The 20,221-nt window shown below is 36.6% G+C and overlaps 1 protein-coding gene across 2 annotated transcripts in view; it reads right to left on the reverse strand.

Moving 5' to 3' along the window:
* Positions 1 to 20,221, reverse strand: part of LOC149949453 (uncharacterized) — a 74,853-nt gene that overhangs the window by 18,947 nt on the left and 35,685 nt on the right. Inside the window, exon 1 of one of the 2 annotated variants that reach the window (XM_090169231.1) lies at positions 6,645 to 6,663. The exons of the other annotated variant lie outside the window; for it this stretch is intronic. The gene's annotated coding sequence lies outside the window, so the exon portion shown is untranslated. Of the gene's footprint in view, positions 1 to 6,644; positions 6,664 to 20,221 lie in introns of those variants that run through there. 2 annotated transcript variants of the gene reach the window in all.

The raw sequence follows: 20,221 nt of genomic DNA on the forward strand, positions 1-20,221 counted from the left end.
CCATGCATCCTTAACCAGCAAATACCCTCATATATTGCTAAGAGCTCAAGAGAAAACGCATCCACCTTACCATTAATGCGAGTGACCTCGTTGTACACTTCCACACCATCTCTGTACACAGCAAATGCCACTCCGGCACCCCGACCGGACAACGAACCGTCAGTAAACACCTCTATCCCATTGCCATTGGGTAGTTGCTCTGTGATGTTTATAATGCTTCTGACCGCTGGGTGGTCCTCCCATGGGTCGCCTGGGTAGAGGTAGTTGCCACCACGTAACTCCACCCCACAGTGCTTACTGTCTTCTCTAAAAGAAAAGGATCTGAACACAGCAGCTTCCTGATTCACCACCAGGTCCAACGGTAAGCACAAGTAATACGAAGGGCCGCAATTCTCTGAATTGAGCTCAACTTCCTCACCATCACACTGTTTTGCGTGCTCTTCCACCAAGCACCACAAGCGTAAGCCACTACTCTCACAATACACCCGTTGTAGATAGTCCTTAACGCTTTATGGTCAAGGCCCCACTCAACCTTTGCAAAACAAGCAATGCTTTGCACCAGCTTCGTCACCCGGACACTTACTTCCTCGAGATGAGGAAGAAAGGAAAGCTTGCTGTCGATGGTGACACCAACAACTTTCAGCTTGTCAACATTTGCAATATTGACGGCTCCCATCTTATAGATTGGGAGCCTTTTCATTATGGATTTTGCGGCGAAGGTGATAGCCGCCGACTTTTTAATGGAAAAACTCAGCTTATAGACTTGGCTCCACTTAGTCAATTTCTCCACGATCACCTTACCCGTGGTTTCGAGAGCACACCTGGACGTGCCCCAAAATAATGACTGCAAATCATCCGCGAAGGCTTGGATTAGAGAATCCTCTGGATACTCAATCCTAGTTTAGCAACATTTGTTAGTGTTTTTGTATACCCCTGCATCGTATACTAGTAACAGTTGATAGTACCAAGGAGGTATTTCTTTATTATCTGGGATAATGACTATGCAAAGACGATTTCTAGAAACCCCACTCGCTTTCACGCCATTTGGATAAAAATATCCGATTTATTTGTTTTTATCCAAAGCCGAAAATTATCCGAATAAAATCTAATTTTTTGCATATTAATTCGTTTTATAACCGCGAAAAATATCCATCAATAAACAGTTAACCGAAATTTATGAATAATCGAAATATTGGCGGTTAATTTATCTGTTCCGCCGAGCTTAATGGAAGATGAAATCTAAATAGTCACTTCACTCGAGTCTAAAACAAAGGAGTTTTAGGTAATCAATGATATGCCGTTTTGATTTGATAATTCCCTAAATCCCACGTCTTCCAACACCGGTGAAGGTTTTCCTCTAGACCATGCTGGCAGTTAATCGTCTCGACAAAGTCCTTTTCTCAAAGTATAAAGAAATACCTCCTTGGTAAACTGTCAGGATGAATTTTAGGATTTCCAAAAATTCGTTTTTCCTAAATTCATTTTGCTCAGTTGTAATTACCGATCTACTGCCTAGAAATGTGTCAGGGGAAAGAGCTATTGCAAAGAAAGAAGTCCAACATTCAATGAGCCTATTGTTTCCACCGCGAATAGCCCTAACAATGGCAATCCCTAGCTCAATCCTAATAAAATCTTTCCAAACAGTCGAACAAAATAACACTGGCGAAAAACAGTACAAGCAATTTTTTTTTGTTATATTAAATTTTCTCGGCGAAACCCTTTATCGGTCTATTTCGGGCTGAAAATGGTTATAATCACTTTTATCCATAACGACCTCGCCGTTATATCTCCGAAATGACGTGCGGCGAATTTAATACTTAAAAGCCTTTCGGGTCCCTCTTTGAAGTCGTTTTGCCACGCTCGAGGATTTCTATAAATCTTTTGCCCTTTCGTCGTCCGCCGCCTACTTCCCTGCCATACACCAAAGGCCAGCTGTCACTGGCTGCCGACTTTCCGAATTAGATTTGGTATTTTCGTGACAATAATTGATTTTAAAAGCAATTAGGTGAGCCCGCCTCCCTCGCACGAATGAGAGCGAAGATTAATATCACGCGCCTCCGCGTGTGCCGATAAAAATTAATATTTCAAAAGAATCCCTTTATTCTTAATTCGAAACAAAACATCGCTCCGTTATCGATCTCGTTAATTTGCCATTCCATAAATTATTTCAAATTGAGATTATCCTTTCCAAAAACCTTTCGGTCGTATTGGTTACTGTCCAAACTAATTTCGCAATCGATTTCATTACGAACTCGCTATTGAGTTGATTTGATTTCAAAGCTTCCGTACAAACAATGTCTTTATTTTTTAGCCAAGCACTACCTTGCATATTTAAAATAATGGTCTCTATCGCCCTCCTCTCTTAGAAACATCGATTTCATACGTCCGCCTCGTGCCATCTATCAAGATGCACTACTCCAGTGACTGCCGCGCCATCTACTATAAATGCAGGTAAGAAATTTCGCTTTCTTCCGTTCTACAAGACATTACTAGAAATTGTTTACGAAAAATTGCTGTAGGTGGCGGCACAATAATTGGCATTCCGATTGGGACTATGTGGTGTGTGATTATTCAAGTTAGGATATTTGGTGGGCAACCCAATGTAGCATAATTTGAAAAACGCTCCTTCAATATTTACTGTGGCGCCATCTACAGCAGTCTTTCGTAAACGTATTATATTTGCGATTTATATAACAGATAAATGGAAATTACATTCTATGCATTGACCTTTGGCAATAGCAGATGACGCAACCGTCGCTGCGTTCGCAACCCGTATCCCTGAAATGGTGTTTAAGGATGGATGGCACGAGGCGGACGTATGATAACGACGCTTGTAAAACAGGAACGCCTTAGATACCATTATTTTAGGTTAGCCTTAAAGGGAGTATGAACTTCCATATTTATAGTGAATTAACGAATTTCACATTTCTGTCAACAGGTTTAACACAAGCTAGGGCTGATTGGCACTAGTTACGTTATTTTTGTGTTATCAGACGATTTTTCAATTTGGTTCCCACTTCCTTAAACGTCTTGTAAGCCAAGATCAGGGTTGGCATAGAACCAGCCATACCGGTTATAGCCACCTGGTTAAAACCGGTTATAGCCACTTGAAAAAATCCAGATTTTTGTGGCTTTTTTAAAAAAAAATTACAATATGAATATTTTAGTAAATGAATAGTTTTTATTTAGAAATTTAGTTTATGTTTTGTTTCATATTTACCGGTTTACTTTTACCAGTTTTTCGGTAGGTTTAAAGTTCCAAAGTTCGCTGCCTCGCTTCTGTCGGTGCGTCATACACAAAAACTAGGGGGAATTTCCCGAGGAAATCAAAATAATTCAGTTATTTTATATAGTTTTATTTCGCTTTACTTGTTTAGTTTCTTATTTACGACAATAACTGCTGACAATTTCTACTTACATAAGTAAAAGGTACTGTTTAAATTTTAGCCAGTATAACCGAAAAAAACCTGTTATAGCCAATTAAAACCACTGGTCTGGATTTTTTCAAAAAAAGCCGGCTTTTTGCCAACCCTGGCCAAGATGGAATTTCATTATAACAAAAATGGTGAGCACGATTCGTAGCATGTCAGGAGTACAGAACTTAACTTTATGAAGCCAAGTGCATGGGACAATCGCTTGTTCGCTGCAAGGACAGTAGATACAGGGACGAGAAAGCAGGAAAAAAAATTTCGATTTTAAAAGTCTTCATATTCACGGGGAGTTAGATGTAAACAAACCGCGGCCATTGTTAAGACGTGGTTCACCATGCACAGTATTATTATAGTTAGTTTTTACCATTTTGATGTTAAATTAAAAATAAAACTACGAGCGTAAAAAAAATAAGCCTCGTCAAGAACCGCTAAAATTAGGTGACCGCCATATTTTTTGTTAACAACTAACTCTCCTTGCGTTTAGGTCGTTTTAGGTGATATATTCCGACAGAGGCCGCCAATACACTTTCTCGTCCCTGTATCTACTAGGTCCTTGTTCGCTGCACCCTCGATCATAACGGTGCGTTTTTGGTGATTCCTCGGGAGACACCTTGTAAATTATTCTCTGGCTATATATGGTATACTTTTTATCCCGTTCTGGGCGGAACATTGTGGGTGGGTGTAAGAGTGAAACTGGTTTGGATTGTAGCGCTCTAAATAACATGACTAAGTTCCTACGTAGTTTCTAACGCCATATTTTGTAGTAGAGACAAGGCTTGGTCGAAAGATTTATAACTAAACCTCGTCTTAGAGTGCTAACAATAAGCAATATTTGGTTTTATTGTTTTATGTTATTTCTGAAAAAATATTGATCCTTCATTATTTAATGCTTACTAACGTAACAAAAAGATTTTTTAGAATCGTTGTTCAAGCTAACTTTTATATCTTTTGTACATTTATTGCCTCGGTGATTCGTAAAATCCGAATTAATCGTATAAACCTTTGAAGTATACTTTTGTGACCAACAATATTTCGTGCATTCAATTCGATAGAAAGGCTAAGCGCAAACCATTGCTGAAGCTTCAACGGAAAATTCGCATTGCTTGAAAGCACTGGCAAAGGAACTTGCCGACACGTGGACAAAACACTAGTATGTCCACCAGACGTTAACGTTGATAAAGTCGGCTGCTTTCATCTCTATTGTTTGTCAATAAAACGACCCAATCCACCAATTGTTTCACAATACGTAGAAATTTAGGTACAACTTCTGTAAATAAATCAATACATATTTCGTGGACTTTCAAATCTAACTGTTTAAAATTTGTGTTGTTAAGCGAGAGTGTTAGTTTTACAAGTTAGTTCGGTTGAATAACCTCAATTTCGTATTATTTTAAAGGATTACTATTATTATGGTTTTAAAGAATTAAATGTTTCTAAGGTTTCAACTTATTATAATACTAACTTGAATAAATAAAGCACTTTGTGTGAAAATATTTCCGTTGCAGTTCACTTTAACTTAATTTCTTTTGCGCAACACCAGATCTTAATTTAATTGTGACTCGTGGCTCTCATTAATAAAGGGACGTTACGGAGCTACTAATTGTCTTCAGCAAGGACCACCTTCGTAATGCTTCAAACTGATTCTCAGATTAGTTTGCATTATTTGAACGGAGTTAATAATTGCAATAGATCAGATATCAGAATATCTTCGTTTACGCTCATATTTTTATACCAGTGATGGGCATTTTTGATAATTTTGTGATAGCTATCACTCCATCTCATTCCCGTTACTAAAATTTTAAATTCAAACTCATCTCCTCTTACCACCGTAAACTAACTCTTTAGCTCATGCTCATCTCCTCTCATCGAATTTCAGTGATAAAACTAACCTCGCGCACACTCCAAATATTTTCTAAGAAAAATCTGACTCTCTTTTCCGTTCATGGAAATAAACAAATATCTCCTTTCAATATCCTCTCTCTGAAACGCATACTTTGTGAAACTCCTCTCACGCTCCTCTCCTTTTGAAGTTTGACGCATCTCACCTCCTCTCAGATTCTCACAGTGCTCTCACAGGGGTAGAACAACGACCATCACTGCCGGTGGCCACGTTAGATTTACTGCCTTTCACTTCTTTATAACCTTCTAACGTCAGCATATTATGCTAATTGTACGTTTTGGCTTCGATATTGGCCAAAGTCACATAATTATTTTCAAGAACGTCATGTTTTTACATTTCCTTTGTTTTGGTTTTCTTACACCTAAACTCAAACTCACGTCCTTTCACCACCGTAAACTAACTTTTTAGCTGATGTCCTCTCACCGCATTTCGCTAATTAAACTTATCTCACTGACACTCCAAATACTTTCTTTGAAAAATCTTATTTCCTCTCACTCTCCTCTCCATTCGAAGCTTAGAGCATCTCACCTCCTCTCAATTGCTCCCACTGATCTCACAGTGAGAGGAGAGTGCCCGTCACACTGTTAAAAATAAAGGTTTTATTTTAGACCTCTAAAGGGGTTAAAACTTTTTCCAATATTTAAGACCATTCAGGGTTTTATCATAAAACATATTTAAACCTTCTGCTCCCCAAATTAAGTCCTTTTGTGGAGTGTTAAATATTTATTTTACACTCTTTTATCCATTTTACTTCATAAACAGTAAGAAGTTAATCCTTTTTAAATTTATTTTCAGTCCTTTATAGGCCCTTGTTTAATTATTTTTTTTATTATTCAATGGATCGATTTGCAATTTATAACGGGCAAAGACGGCTTTAAAGGTGTAAAATTCACCCGAGATAACGTGGTGATGGCGTTATTTGTTAGTAGATGGCGCTCTGATAGCAACATGACGTCATAATTTTGATTTTCAACGATTGGTTGAAAGTTTTCAGTTTTAGTGGAGAACGGTTTTGTCGAGATTTAAAATACAAAATAATCTTCGTATTATAGTGCCATCTATGGCGAAGAGTGTTAACTACGGTTAAAATTAATTGTTAATTTAAATTACAAAAATTATATATATAATAAAGTACTATAATTTAGTAATTAATTAATAACATTATAAAAAGTTTATTTTTAATAAACTTTATAGTGTCGCCATCTACCTCAATCATTATTAAATAGGAAGGTGCCTCGGGTGGATTTCGCCCCTTATTGAATATTTCCCTGTAGGCAATATGTGAATGCGTCAATACGACTCAATATATTTACCATTAACATAGCCAGATTAGGCTTGTTATTCGCTCGTAGGAAATAGCCGAATGAGCGTCCCTGAAGTCGTTGAACAAAAGGGAGTTGATCACGTAGAGTATCATTTAATACTTTCAGTTTTTGATATACACATAGCAAGAATTCGTTGGTGCCGATATTTGGGTTATCATAGTTTGACTCCTTAATCAAAATCCCCTATATTTGAATCTGTTATAAAAAATTTAAAGACTTAACCTTAGTTAAATATTCCTGGTGAATGGGATTTCTTCGCATTATGTTATTTTAAAGAAAATATTGAACAAATAAATAACGTAGTATTCAAATACTAGTCTCGAAATTGGTCCATATAATTTTTTCTTCATTTAAGGGAATTAAATGGGTATTCAAAAGGATTAAATGTTAGAACATAACTTTTTTATACCTTAACCACCAGGATTGGAAAAGGTTTATTCTTAGGGCTCGTTCCCTTTCCATACCCTAAAAGGTATTGTATTCAACATAAAAGAGTAAAATGGGTCAAAAATAATTGATTAGACCGATTTTAATAACCAAATGGTTAGAAATAAATTAAAAGTCCCATTTTGGTCGTTTTATAAACCTTTATTTTTAACAGTGCACTGGAACTTGATACCAAGTAGTATTTGACCCGAAACCAATGGGAATTAGTTGTAAGCTGACAGATTTTAGATTTACTAAGCATTAAAAATTTCCCTAAACAACCAGCGCTAAAATGAACTATAAATTAATCCAAATATTCCTATGGTCTAATTATATTAATGAAACTTACAAACTTTTCTTCAGAACTTCGTATTTAAATATTTAGGTTTCGAGAAACTATAAATAAGACCCAAAATTACAATGGTCTTAAGCAAAGTTAGATAAGTAAATTAGTCAAACTTGCAAACTTCAACCTTATAAAGCTAATAAGCCTTTTTGTTAAGTCATTACGCTTGCCGACCTTGTTTTAATGTATCGCTTTCGTCACGAGATACGTAGGAGTTCAGATCAGTTTTGAAGGCTAGATCTTTGTTAAAAGGGCGACTCGTCGAATTTTAATTCGTGTCTTGTTCAACTTGTTAAAATGGTCCACGCGCTCTTTAATATTTTAGTGTAAAAGGCTCGCGCATTTTTTTTTCAGGGAGCACGCGCGAAATCGCTCGAGCCCATTTACGCAAAAATTTCAAAACGCGCGTGGAACTTTTAAACAAGTTGAATAAGACATAAATAGTGTTTATGCTAGCTAGGAGCAACAATTATAGCACCCCACACAAGGAGAACGCAACCCGTCAAAGTCGTGCATTTTCTTGTGTACATTTTTCATTGGTTAGACGCTTTAGCGCATGCTGCCGTCGGAAGTGAAAAATTCGGAAATTGTCTTCACCCAGCCCGAGGGCCGTCTTAAGGCATGGCCTAAATGGGCTACAGCCCAGGGCCCCCAGCACAGTTTTGGGGCCCCGGAAAGGCCAGCCATATGGCCTCTACTCTAGGGATAAGGGTTTAGTTGGTTAAATATTATTTATGCTCATTAAAAAATGTCTTTTAGTTACGTCTAAAGTAATTTTATTCATCGCCACATCGCGTATCATACGGTACCTACAATTTCTAAAACCTAACACTGTCAGTAAAAATCTTATTTTCAGTAGGCTTATGTTTTACTTTTGAAATTAAAAGTTTTGGTTTGATTATTGTGTAGTTGAATTTAGACAACGGACATACAAAGGCTTACCGTTGGGGATCGCAAAGGTCTTAAGAAATAATTTAGCCCAGGGCCCCAAAGGGTCTTAAGACGGGCCTGCCCAGCTCGTAAAACGTTCCAATAAAATTTGTAAACAGCACTGCGTTAGCGTGTTTAAAGACTAGATGCGTTCTCCTTGTGTTTGTTGCTCCTAGATGCTATAGCATCTATTGGCTATCATAGTGAAACGTCACTTCTACGTCACGAGTGACGTACGCGCCCGATACATCTAAACAATAAGGCAAATGTTACTTTATAGAAAGACCTATTACTATGAATAAGAACAAGAATAATATCTGAAATTTGTTCAATCTTAATCCCATTGGTTTTAATAGAAAATTTAAAAAGATAGCAACTTTAAATAACTTTTAATTATTTTCGAAATTCAAAATCTGGTACCGCCATGAAAGCAAAATCTGTCGAAATGTTTTAAAGGTAGGCACAGCCAACGAGTATGTTGAGACGATCATGACCCAATTCCCCCCCCCCCACGCAAAAATGGGGAAGCAAAAGTATCCCCATCGTGTGCTTCAATTGATTTAATTTCGTGAGAATGAGCTTTCTGTTAGAGGATGAGTGGGATTGGGAGCAACGCTAAGGATCTTCTCAATTTTCCCTGATTTCAAATTAATAGATATTGGGATGGCTGGTTATTATATTATGTCGTTAGTTTTTGAATGCAATAGTTAGACTATAAATCACGGTAGAATATTTCAACCGGTAGACTGTAGTGAGGGTAGAAGTTTCTCATAAGAGTTGACAGATTACGAGTCCCGAAAACAGTGATGGGCACTCTCCTCCCGCCGTGAGATCAGTTGGAGCAATTGAGAGGAAGTGAGCGTGAGTGGAATTTGTGGTAATAAGATTTTTCTTAGAAAGTATTTGGAGTGTGAGCGAGGTTAGTTTAATAACCGAAACTCGATGAGAGAAGATGAGCATAAGCTAAAAAGTTAGTTCACGGTGGTGAGAGGAGATGAGTTTTAATTTAAAATTTAGAAACGGGAATGAGATGGAGTGAGAGTTATCACAAAATATTCAAAAATGCCCATCGCTGCCCGAAAACAACGGCGCGGAGTAGATAAGATGGTCTATTTCCTTATTTAATTCAAATGAAATTTAATTACTTTATTTCTTTAAGAAAAACTTTATAATTCGTTATCACGAATTCACGCGTGAAATCCACTGAGGTATGGTGCGTGGTACGACACTCTTTTAAATGATAGAAGGCGCCACCAGATTCTCAAAGACATCAGGACTTTCATTCCTTTGGGTTCCGAAGAGAAAATTAGATTCTACGGCTTCAGTACCTGTCCCGGTCCCTTTTCCCCTCTAGGCGCTAAAACGAAAAGAATCGAGCTCCTCCACGCGATGGCAGTTTCGGACTTTCCCCGCGCGGGGACAAATATACGCTCGTCACCGAATTAAAACTAAGGCAGAGACGAGTCTTACTCTCGAAACCTCGGGGAAACATTTCGCATTCGTAATATCGCGATCTTTATTTCGTGGCCATTATCAAGTGTTCCGGGACTTTCGGCCGAAATGAAATATTGAAAGCGCCTCGAAAGACGGTCGCTTCTCGCAGACTCGGACACCGAATGTAGTAGCTCCGAAACTTCTATTTGAGATTTCAGTGTTCATGGTCTTGAGGATAGTTCAAATTCTCCCTCAATTCTTTTGCATAGCTTCGTGCCGAGATCCAAATATATGCATTACATTCTGCGTTGTTTATATTAATATAACAACATTTAATAATAATAATAATAATAATAACAATAATAATAATAACAATAATAATAATAATAATAATACTATCAGCTAGGTCAGCGGTTCAGATTTTGTTTTACTATGGAACCCTAGATTATCCACCTTATTCTGGCGGAACCCCAACTTATCTTAAAAGACTCTTGACACAAACAAAGATGACCGCGCTGCGAATCCTCGGAACCCCTGTGACCCTTGCACGGAACCTCAGGGTTCCGCGGAACACCTTTTGGGAACCGCTGAGCTAGGCTAATACCCAAGGCACCACTTTTGGGTCAAGTTCTATAGCTACTTTAAATGCCTTTAAATCAGGTGGCCGGGTTACAATGCAGGTGGGTAATGGCCAGCTTTCAGCTCCCAACACTTACTATTACCGTTAACCTCAACTGGTTTTTATGGAAAGGGGAAAAATTAACTCAAAAATTTAATTTTGAACCCCTCTCTTCCGCGTAAAAAAGAGTAAACATTTAAAAAGGCCCCACCCCCGAATTTAAGTAAAAATACTTCGCTTAATTATAATAATGCCAAAAATTTATAATAATTAAATTACCTTCATAATCGAGCCTATTTTTATTGATTTACGTCTATAAAACTAATCATAATTAATAATTATTGACTAAAATAAATATTACATTTTAGCGCACCTTAAAGGGGAATTGTCACCAAAACCAAAATTTACGAGTTTTTTTTACAGAATGATAGAAAATATATTAATGATTATGTCCTTGAATTTCTATAGTTATTGGAAAAGTATTTAAAAAGTTACGCTACTTTTTCCGCAACCTACATCAAACGACTACAAAAATTTCAGAAATCGTGGTTGAACCTACGTGCATCGCCAAAAGAGTGAAGCGGCAAAAATTTGAGAAAGGGTGGCGTTTAAGGCATTTTAAAAACACGATAAACTACAAATATAACTCGGTTAAAAAGTCAAAGAGAATGTCGTAGCAGACGACAGTTCCGACCAAAAAACGATAAAACCTGGGAAAATAATATTTTGTTCACGAGAGGGTGCTGCAGGTAGGTTCAACCAAGCGGGTTTTGAGATTCTCGAATCGGGGCGATAAAACACGAAGTATGGTTGCTAATAATAAATCAAATACTGGAAATATTAACATGAAATTTTTCGTATAACCATTTTCGGACGTCCTCTATCCATTTAATGGGTTTTTTATTTTAGGGTGGTGACAATTCCCCTTTAAAGTAATTGATAATTTAGATTCCGGTATAGAATGTTGATATGTGAATTAGCATATTTTCACCCACTCGCTAATTTGCCAACACCATTTTAGTTGACTAGTTAATTTGAAAGCTTACGTTGTTTTTCCAGAGTTCTCCAGCTTTACGCTATTTTTAATTAGGTCTATTTTGCTACAATTTAATTTCAATTAAAAATCGTACTTTATAATCGTATTCGTACGAGTCTGTTCTATGTACGAATTATCCCCGCATTAAGTGAAAATTAAATTATTTCGAAATAGAAGCTCATTATATATATATATATATATGGTATTACTTGAATTTTCTCATAAATTCCAATATATAGCGACAAATATTTTAATATTAATGCGTGAAGCGCTCGAAATGGGCTTTATGCTGAATTAATACGTTGCTGGTTTCGGAACAACAAGCCGGCAGGTGATTATTCACGTTAAGAAACTCTGTTATATTGTTGATCAGGAAATTATTTGGTTTCCGATTTGTAAATTTAATTCAATACTTCTAGGCTAAATCTAGATTAAAAGTGTATACGTTAATTATATTGATTCCGAAAGTCATTGGACCAAAATTGAATTCCCCTTAGTGAAGACTAACTTCCTTAATGTCATAACGTCGTCTGCTACGTCGTCTTCCTTGAAAGGGACATAGTCTCGTTTGAATTTCGGTCTTTGGTCGGAGTAGAGGTCACATCAAATTCTGTTCGAGTTTTTCAAACGATCCTGTGGGTAGCAGATTCAGCCAATCATATGCTGAGATTTTTTCCGTCCTTATTCCACAGCTCAAGCGGGAAAATACGAAAATTGAAACGCTTACTGTGTTCCTCCAAGTTTTGGAGAGTGGGAGCAGACGATACTTTGACGTAGGAGTCTTAGCAAGATAAGGGGCCACCTGTTTAAAGGCATTAAAAGTCGCAAGATGACTTGGGCCTAAGGTGGTGCCTTGGGTATTAGCCTAGCTGATTATTATTATTATTACATCTTGTTTTTAAAGCGACTAGACAATTTAGATAATTTGAATTTTTATCCACTGACTTTTAGAATCGACCTATTTGCAACCTTTTAATTTATAAAAAGGTAAATTAATGGGTATTTTTAAACCATATATTTTCTTGCGTACCAATTTCTTTGATAATATAATGAGATTTCTTAACACGGCGTTTCGTTAAAAATATCATTGTTGTTATTATTTGAATGTTTCTAAAGAATGAGATAATATTACAATTATTACTAGAAAAAAGAAAATATGTTTTGAAAATTGATCTACCCACACGTGAATTTTTTATAAACCTTTCTATCATTATAATATTCTTCGTAAGACTTTTTATAATTTCAGGGTAAGAAAATGAAGTACAACCAGAAGTTATTAATATTTTAATGGCTCAACATTACTTTTCCTAACTCTGTAAAATGTTCAAATATGTACTAATTAATAAATCATTTTCGCGATGTAACAGATTTAGAAACTAGATTAATGATAAATTTAATAATAATAATACCCAAGGCACCACCTAAGTCATCAAGCGAATTTTAAAGCCATTAATTCAGGTGGCCGGGTTACACTGCGTAGGACGGTGTTGGCAATCCCTTCATGCCACGCGAGCCAACAGCTCCCTACACTAACTATTACCGTTAACGTCAACAACTTTTTATGGAAGGGGAAACGGAAGAGCTCGGGGGAAAACCCCTTAAACCAGTTGGGAGAGAACTTGAAATTTCAATGCAGAAGGAGTTGTTCCGAGTTTTCACCCTGTGCCACAAGCTGGGATCGAACCCGTCTCCTCTTGCAGCGAGGTGAAAGTTCTAAACACTCATTCACCCCTCACTCTGTTTGCACGTTTCAAGAGAATAACATTAGCAGTATTTGGAGATGAATACTTATAACGTAAGAGATATATTATTCACTTCCAGTACAGCCAACATTTTTTCGTATTAAGTTTTAAATGCGAGTGTAACGAGGCTAATAAGAAAATTTGCATATCCTAATTTTTTTGAATATTTTAAGGATTACTTGGCCAAATGAATCCCTTGTGAGCCCTGATTCTTGCATTTCATTAAAGGTATACGGGTTAAATTATTTCTAGGAATTTTTCAAACACTCGTACTATTTCCTTAAAAAGAGAACAGCTTTTTCCTTACTGCAATTGGTTACGCTAATTTTAGACTTTGTAAATTTTAGTCGAAGCAGTAACAAAATAAAATATTTTCGTTCCAAAATCAAAGAAAATAAACTAATAATTCGTTTCACTTTGAAAATTTAATTTGAAGAATTTCTTGAACTGGATCCTTCACTTATCGAAAGTCTATTCATATCAAATTATCTGGTTTGTCGAATTTTGAAAAGTTTCGACCAAAATATTGGAGCCAGGTCGTAGTTTTCAGATATCAGTTAGTCAGAATAGTTTGATTTGTTATGTTACAGTCACTCAGTAATCTGATCTCAAATGGTATCTGATTCATTTTCACGAACTGAACTCATCTGCTAGAATTCAACTAGCTGATTATTATTAATATTATTACATTCATTTAGCTGAACTAATACATTTAGTATACACTCTTTTTAGAAACGTTTACTGGGCGCCGCCATTATCGTAGAGGCAAGCGCTCTACCGCAGAAATTTCATCCCCCCCCAAAACCGGTTTTTTCATCGCCCTCCCCGTAGACTGTAAGGTAATGGCGGTCGATTGTGGAGGCGCGTTTAAGAGTCTATACACATAATCTTGTGGAAATTAAAATAAACAGTAATTAAAATTTCGAAAGGAATTTATTCAGTAGATATGTGAGGCATCTGAAATTCACTCACAACCTATCGGTCGTTTTACAATGATTTAATTTCGTATTTAAACTATCAGGATTGTATTTTGAACCATATCACTTGATCTGAAAAAATCTTAGCGGCAATGCGGATTACGCGAATAGTCTGATATCTGATCTATTATTTCCTAGTTTCAAATAACAAAACTGATATCTGGGAATCGCTTACAAGCATCGTTCGCTTGAGAACAAGCCACCAACGGTCACTGAATTATGAATAAAGTAAAACCATGGTAATTAGGATCGTTAAATTTAATAAGAAAAAATAAGACTATTAAATGGAAGAATTTAAATTTTAAATGTTTTTTATTAGTTGTAACTTTTGTAACCGCCTCGAAGGCACATTCTGCCAAGGCACTGCGTTTTTTCTTATTATAATTAACGGTCGTATTACCATTGTTTTACCTTATTCACTATTCGGGAAAATATGGTGTTCATATAAGATTTAACGTGAAATTCGTGCCCATTGGAATCCACTTTGAACGTGTTTCACTTTTATTTACTTCTGAAACTACGAACCTCTTTCATAGAGATTTAGATGTAAAGCTTAAGCATTGAAAAAAATCTTTATCAGGTAAATTCAAATACTGATGTCGGTTAAAATATCGTTTCTAAATATGCGGGAGCGATTGGTACCGATATATTGCAATTAGCAAGTTTGGTTAAATTTACCATAAATTATAATCTTAAATCTGATTTTCTTGGCGCTGGTTCCGAAAGCTCTTACTTTAATAAATGAAGTGGATAATTTACGGGCTTTAGAGACGACTTTGCGTTGTGTCGTAAATTGATAACGATAATTTTTAACTCAAGAGAATCGAGGGGATTGGTGTCCTCCTTTGGTCTAATTTCAAGGTTCCCCCGCGCTCGGAGAGAGTAGACGCTCAGACTTCCTTTATTGCAATATTCTTATTGCTTTATCGCCACTATAAATCTTGGCCATAAAACCGCGAAACGTGCCTGGAAATTCGAAACAACTCTACCCAAAGAACAGTGCGGGAAAGACTTTAGATTTACTCACACACGCAAAATGCACAATATCTCGGCAACTTTATCTGAATTGTCTAGTCGCTTTAAAAACAATATGTAATAAATATAATAATCAGCTAGGCTAATACCCAAGGCACTACCATAGGCCCAAGTCATCTATAGCTATACATTTAAGTACACAAATCACCCCCCCCCCCATGTAATAACTATATTTTGAATATTAAATATAAATTTGAACAAATTCCCAATTATCTTGTACATTAACTTAATAAACCCAAGAGGAATTTTACCGAAAATTAATTTTTCGAGTTACTTGGTTTTGGAAATAAGGTAGCGGAACGCGAACACGTCAATTTAAATTTAATTTTAGACAAACATTATTTTCGAGTTACCTGGTTTTGGAAATAAGGTAGCGAAACGCGAATGAGTTAGATGGCGCCTGTATCAATTGGTACGAAATTTAAATATGACAATAGTGCGTACGCAGTTGTGGGGTCCAGCGAATTGGCCAGAAATCTCACGTAAAATTAAAATTTCTTAATGCAACCGAAAACGTAGTTCAGAAATGATCAGTACTAACTAAGAATATTATAATCAACCAAGTCGCTCTTTATGTTTAAAAAGTATGTAGATTTTAAGGCGAAAATCATTAAAATGGAAATTGGATTAACTTCTTGGAGTCCAATTTAAGAAATGTATAATGGGCCACCGAGAAAATGATAGATGTTTTCGATTGACACATAACTGACCCTTCTAGGCCGAATTGTTGAAGCGTTATGTGGAATACGGTGGCAGCGGCGGCATCGGCATCGGCTACACTGTACGTGAGATCAGTGATTGTGTGTAAAAAAGGGCATGTAGCCTAAACTAAAAATCATCGTTACCTGCTCTAACTAGCAAAGACGGTGCTTAAGTCCGCTAATAATGATTCCAACCAATTCTCAGATAACAGTGCAGTTTATCTAAACCAAGAATTAATATAGTTAAAAGCCGGCTAAATTGTTAATCGGTTTACTCTATCTTTAACTGGTAGTTGGCTGCTTGCGTAGCACATGTGTCGTGCAGTGAGCCAGCTTCCAGTGAAAAGTAGGCCTAACGGCATCAAATTATCCGCATTTATGCTCTGATATGACTCTTGCCTAAGGTTTTGACTCGGGTATTAGCTTGATTGCCAAGTCCGTAAGTTGGTGTGAGGGTGCTATTATTTACAAATAGCGCAGCTAAATCAACAGCAAACGCCTAATTCCATTTACTCATTCGGTGTATGAAGTAATTATGATTCTTATTAACTTTAAACTCCCACACATTGATTTAGAGTATTGCCAAAATGAACAACAAAATTTGTTTTAAAGCTGAAATTCTGAAAACAATTGATGTTCTATAATTTCACCCTATTTATATTAGTTTTTTTCAACTTTAATAAGATTTACCCTAAATTATGTTAAATGTAATTCTATTTTATAAAATGCATTGCAACCAGACAAAGATTACTTAAATATTGGTTTTTGAAGTGGCGGGTCTGAACAGCCGTGATAGCATCGTTAGCCACTGACGTAAAATCATAGTGGACAATTAAATCATCGAAAGTCATTTTGAATTGTCAATTAGCCGAAACATTTCCAAATCCGATATTTGAGTTTAAAATTAACCGCCATTCGAAAACAAAATTGAATATCTCAAGTAGCCACGGGCGAATAGTAAAAATTAACTTGACTTTTAAAGTGGCATTTTTTTGCCCAGTAGCTTAAAACGTCAAAGACTTTGGCTTCCCCCACGTGTTACGACGGAAAATAGCTCCCGAAAGTCAACACTTCGACAATGTGTACATTTAGCCAAAGTCGCGGTCGCTTTTTTCACGCCCTCTCTCGTCGGAAAATCCCTTTCCTCTCAAGAAGAACTTTCGAACGCGCCTTCGTAAAAAGGGGCTTCCGCGAGAAGAAATTAAGTCAAAGCCAAAAGTTTTAAAATCTAATAACGTTTCGAGGCACTTAGCGCCATCTTTCCGTTGGCGAATGCCGCTCACTCGTTAAGCGAAGGATCCACGGCGAAAGCTATTTAACATTTGCTCGCAAATTGAAGGAAAATGATTCTCCCTAAACGTAAAATGTTACGGCTTTAAAGCGAACGATTAGACGCCCACAGGCGGAAAAGTGCCGGAGAATGAAAAACAACATCCCCGCGTTGGCTCCGGCCGAAAATCGACCGACGCCATTCGGAGAACGGAAATGGCTTTGTTAAAAGCTTTGGTCGATTTCACAAAGTACCATTGCTTTATTTCACTAGTCCTTTTCAATCACTAAGTATAAAAATTAAAGAATCGTTTCAACCATTTTATTTTTGCATTCCCGAAACAAATTTCTTATTTACCAATTCGCGAACGAAAACTATCGCTACGCCTTTGCTTCGCCATTGAAACCTAGATAGGTAGTGGCTAAAACAGACACTATTAGTTTTTCCTTATCGTTATTTGTATATTGGACTTTATAAATAATGATACTTGCAGTTAATATAATTTTTGCATCATTTGCTTATATTTTGATAAGTTTATTTAGTTAAAACGGTATTATGAATTTTCAATTTGTCTTTAGCAGACGCTAGATCCTTGACGTAACCTCGGAAAAGCTAGCGCCGCTACGCCACCTAGACCTAGTCTCGTTTCGGTCGCGAAATGAATACATATACTTTAACATGTCAACTCGACAGACTTCCTGAGAAGCGTATGGTTGCACTATCTAAATTATTTTATCCGTGAGATAACTAATGTAGATGGCGCTGTACAATTTTCGTCTGCTCTCTCAATTTTTCAAGTTTTAACTGCTAGCCGTTATGACCAAAATATATTACTAAGAAAAACCGATGGTAGCACTGCTAATATTATTATATCCTTGAGATAACGAGATGGCACACTGCAATGTTCTAAATATTTATGTTTTTAACTTCAGCCGTCCGCACCAAGATATATTATTACGAACAACTGATGATAGCATTGCCAAAATGATTTTATCTGTGATATGGCACACTGCATTTCTCTTGTGTTCTGTAAATGTTTCAGATTTTATCTGCTCGCCGTCATTACCAGGCAGGCCCGTAGCCACGGGGGGGGGGCATTCTGGGGCAATGCCCCCTCAAATATAAATGTTTCCCCCTCAAATGAAATTAAATTTTTATTTGCCCGTACCTGCCCCCTCAATTTAATCCATTCCTCCTCAAAGAATATTCGCTGCCCCTTCATCTTTATTAGTTTTATAAACTTCTATTCGTTGAAATTTTCCTTTTGGACCACTTATCTTTGTCTAAGGTTTAGATCGTTATTTATGGGTAACTATTTCTTAATAAAATACAATTTGTAGAATGGTCTGTTTCAGAAAGCAAGGTATTTTTTGTTGAACACCAAAAACATTTCACGGCGCCACTTATGTTAGTTTTCGAAATTAGGTAACGAAAAAAATGTGCCCCCTCACAAAACGCTACTGCCCCCTTAACGAAATTTTTCTGGATACGGGCCTGTCACCAAAATATGTTATTAAGAAAAACTTAATGTAAGTCTATCTGAAAAAAGGGACGGGTCGCTAGTGTCACGTTTTATAGCGCTTTCCATTTGATTGCCCGAGGTTTGCTCCGAATCTCTCTCTGACGTCATAGATCTCGTCCCAAAAGAGTAACACCGCAAATGGAACATTCAGTTAACGTATTCCCGCGCTTTGTTGTTTTTCGTCCGCTAGTAATTTGAATTTTCGCGTCTTGGTCTGCCATTTTGCTAAAAAAATCTAAAAGGAACACGCAAAAATTTGCTCCGATCTCGATCTCGATCCGTTGATCTGTAGAAATCGGCAGATCGGTTTTGGGCAATCTCGGAGCACCCGATAGCTGGAAATGGAACACGCGAAACTTGATCGGAGCAGATACGAGCACGCAAATGTAAATGTTGATCAGAGCGATCTAGAGCGCTCGAAAGCCGTCAAATGGAAAACGCTATTAAAAATCATCTTTCATTGCTCAAAAGCCGAGATGACTTTCCTTGCCCTCGGTGATATAACCACAGGTATTTGGTAAGCAACTCCTACAATACAATCCTATATTTTATGGTCACTCGTGGCACTTAACTTTTATTTAAAGGATAATAGTAGATCAATTAATATTTGTGTTAAAGTCAGACACGTGACTATCTTTAAACTTGACTACAAGTAGGTATATTTTTAAATCAACTAAACATTTTCCCAAACTTAAAATCTAAATATTCAATGTAATTAAAAATAACGTAAGTAATTATACGAAACATTAATTCTTTGAAAACATCAAAAGAAAGATTTTCCTCGTTTAGAAATAAAAACATTGATATTGCTTAGACACGTATTGTTGTTATGCTTATAGAAATTTAATATCGGTTAAAAAATGAATTCACGTAAGCCTTTTGGGTATTTTAATTTTAATCTTATAATGCAATTAATACTACATAACAAATATTTACCCTTCTTGTATTAGAAAATCCAGCTTACACTACAACTTAACATAAAAAAACCATTTGGTTTTGGTCTGCTGGCGCTGTTTCGCGCGGGATCGTGGCTATGGGCAGAAATGATAGCAAAGAAAAACGGTCAATATTGAGCTATTCACGCGACGCCAGCCAACCATCATATTCTATTAACTTTTCCATTTGGAGCGAAGATTGGCAAGAGTTTGCTTTCCAATTTTGCTATACCTGTCCAATAGTGAATAGTAGATAAAATACACTACCAAATTGTCTGAAAACCAAAATCCGACTTCTAATAATTTCAAAATTGAGAAACTATTTGAAATTTGATTGATATCAGCATATGAGTATAAAAAACAAAAGTATGGCACAGAACGAATTCGTTTAATGATAGTCTGTCGTGGAGTGATTGCGAAATAGGAAGTTTCCTACTCTTTGGCAAAATATTTGGTTAGTTTGATGGCAAGAAATACAAGCGTACACGCGTTTAGGTTTGAAATTCGAAAAAACTAACTTCTGAAATGGAGCCAGTGTTTAAAATAGTTATTTTTATCTTCCGATTCAATAATTCATAATTATTTTCCAAAA

Source organism: Leiobunum rupestre, chromosome 3 (genome assembly GCF_980474605.1).
Source record: "Leiobunum rupestre chromosome 3, qqLeiRupe1.1.hap1, whole genome shotgun sequence".
Taxonomy (NCBI): Eukaryota; Metazoa; Arthropoda; class Arachnida; order Opiliones; family Sclerosomatidae; genus Leiobunum; species Leiobunum rupestre.